The sequence below is a fragment of the Cryptomeria japonica genome, chromosome 5, assembly GCF_030272615.1.
Source record: "Cryptomeria japonica chromosome 5, Sugi_1.0, whole genome shotgun sequence".
NCBI lineage: Eukaryota > Viridiplantae > Streptophyta > Pinopsida > Cupressales > Cupressaceae > Cryptomeria > Cryptomeria japonica.
The window spans coordinates 625,602,427-625,605,704 of NC_081409.1; positions in this window are offsets into that span (position 1 = coordinate 625,602,427).

Consider the following 3,278-nt stretch of genomic DNA (forward strand, 5'->3'; position numbering starts at 1 on the left):
TTGTCATTAAGTGTCATATGGGAGAGTGGCTTTCGATGGGGGGCCGTGCCCAAAGTGGTTGCAGGGTAACCCATCGAAAATTTGTTTAAGTAAGTGGTAACTTAATAATATTTAGGGGGCTTGGTAGATGAAACACTAATTAAGATAATTATGCCTTGCTCATGGTTGAGTGCTAGTACAAACTCAAGATGCAATGAGAAGGCCTGGAATGGCAAACCAACAATTTTGTCCTCACAAAAGGATTGTATGGGTCCACATGGGGTTGGAGGTTTAGGAGAGGTTACCAGGATAACCCATGATGGGGGTTGGGACCTATGGAGGCCTGCCAGGATAACCATACCAAGCTATGTGATGACACTCTTCCCTTATGTTCACTAGTGTATAGTCTTGAAGATTTTCCCTATTTTGATGTGGAGTCATGTTCTGCGAGTTTACTATTTGTGAGTTGATCCGGTGTTTTGTGAGGCGATGTATTCTTTCCTTTGCTTGCTAGTGGGTCTTAGTGCTATCTCCTAGCATGGAGGGGTGGTTCTTTTGAGCCACATGGTTAGGTGGTAGTGCCACTTTCCATCGATATCATGTTCACTTCCTTCTTGTGAGGGTTGACTTTGCAGGTGTTCCAGTTGCTCTTTGGTCTTGATCATCTTCTTGTCCCAGTTGGATTCCTTTGTACTCCTTGGATTCTTTATTGCAACTATTTGAACCTTATGAGTTTAGTTGTATCATTTGTATTATTATGCCTTCTTGGCATGTTGTAAACTATGTAACTCATTATATGATCTTCTATTTAATTCATATGCTATCCTGTAATTTAAATGCAATAGAGATATTATAAGTTGTTAGATTTTGTAATGGTAAATATGGGGATATTGAATGAATTATTGTAGTAAACTTGATCTATGTAATCATTAGTATGTAATGAAATCAAATGCAAGTATGTTTTTTTAAGCATGTCTAATTTAGTTCTTTAAATGAACATCATTGCAATGTATTGGGGATAATTAACATGCATCATAAGTGGATAAGTGACTCTTAAGCTTTCAGTTTCTTTTTAAAGTAATCTTCGTTGGAAGCCCTTTAGGAATATGGATAAGTCTTCCACTTGTGTAGTTAATCAGTGCAATGTTATAACTTAATGCACCTTAATGATATGTTATGTTTAAAAAAAAATATTTCCGCTTTTATTCCTATTTTTTAGTGTGATCCTTTAGGGTTTCTTGGTGGGGCATTACAACTCTCACCACACACATCATCTACATCATATTCACATATTCCACAATCCACACCAATCCACAATAATTTTATCTTTTATATATATCATCTGAATCAAGACAAAACATCAACTAGGTTGGACAAAATAGGGGACAAGGGGTGATCTCAACAAACGAGCCACCAAAACATAATTATGGTGAAAGCAGCTCTATCCAAGAAATAGAGAGGACCTAAAAATTTAGAACACATAATCTAAAGTGATCCCAAACATCACACACATTGGCACACATCCTCCAAATCCATGGACAAGGTAGCGTTTAGACAAAATGTGTAGCATATAACCATTTGGCCCAAAGACACACCTTCAACATGAAACTACTCAATGTGAAATCCCACATGGAAAGGTGAGAGCTGTTGTCACCTATTTCACACATCACTCCTTTTATACAATTGTAAATGGCAAGCAAAAAAAGTGATTAAGAATGACCAATTAACCACAATTTAAAAAATGAGTTATATAAATGATAGATTTCAACAATTAATGTCTCTAAATCTGAAAAATGATATGCAATTAAACTTGGATCTGAACATCCAAAATAAAAAAATGGGCAAGAAAAGGTCAGGATCACCAAAATATAGATTAGTGAAAATGGGGTTCACTAGTCTAAACATGCAAATTAGGAATCAAACCCATTCACATCAACTTGCATTGGGTAGATATATGAATAATCCCAACTACAAACCCTTGGGAGAGTTGGGAACATGAATTAATTACTTCCTTATGGAGAAATTGATATGAATTGATAAGATAGAATGATGAAATGCTAGAATTGGATCTAAAGATGTACAATTCTTAGTAATCGGCATAAACAATAAGCTACAAAACATATAAACAGACTCAAAAAAATTTGGAAACATGGATTAGAAAGGAACTCATGTTTGAAATTTGAGATTGAAAGTGCTCGGTTATGTGGCTAGGTGTCCTAGTCTTGAGGGTGTCTAATGCAGATATTATAAACAAATTCAAGATTAGGATGTCACTCAAATTATGTCCCTAAAATTTCATCAAAAAGTGTAAGACTATGTGGCTAAGCCACATTGTCCAAGGTTTTAAGCTTCTTCAAAGTTTGGATCTTTTTGTGTCAGTTTGTACTTTCTAAATCTATAATCCTTCTTTGTTAGATTCGAATCCTCCACACACAAGATATATAAAAATGGTGTTGGGTTGTATAGGGGTTTGCCTAAGTAGAACCCTGGGTTTCAATTTACCCTAAAATAATGATAGATAGACAAAAAGAGCTAACCTTGGCAGGGTAGAGGCTGAAACCATAAGGAAATGTCAAATTAAAATGTTATATCTTTGCTAATGAATCTCCTTTCTTTGAAGTTTTCATCAAAGGTTAATTTTGCTAGGTGGAAGATCATGCATGCCTTCACACAAACTTGATCATGGATGTCATATTGAATGCTTGAAAATATGAATACTCAACCTCTCCTTCACTACCTTGAAGATGGTTGATTGCTTGCTCAATTGAATTGCTTGATGTGAATTGAATTCCTTGATGAGAGATGTCTCAAATGAAGGGAGAAGACTTTCTTTATATTCAACCTCACAAAACGTGTAGAACATTATGAAGAAATCCAACATCAAGAGAATTTTCTTGTTCAACATTTTCTAGCCATCATAGGGAAATTTGGGCCCCTTTTGATTGGACTATGACACTAGGTTCCCTAGTCCAATTCTTCCTGAGCTAGGAATTGAGTTAGAAAGAAGAGACAAGGTGCTAAACTTCCAATATTAGGTATTGTTTGAGAAAAATCAAACAATCTTGGGGGCAAGGAAGGAGAATCACCAAACTGAGCCCCAAATGAGTGTAAAATTGTATGAGAATACAATTTACGACACCACCTCCTTATAAACTTTAATTACAACATTTAAGATGCTTGTGTACATTTGAGAAGTCATTACAATATGTAGAGTGATGTTAAAAGAACTACCACTATTCCATGCAAGTGGGATAAATAATATCATTCTAATTCACCATATGGGTAACTTACAAAATATA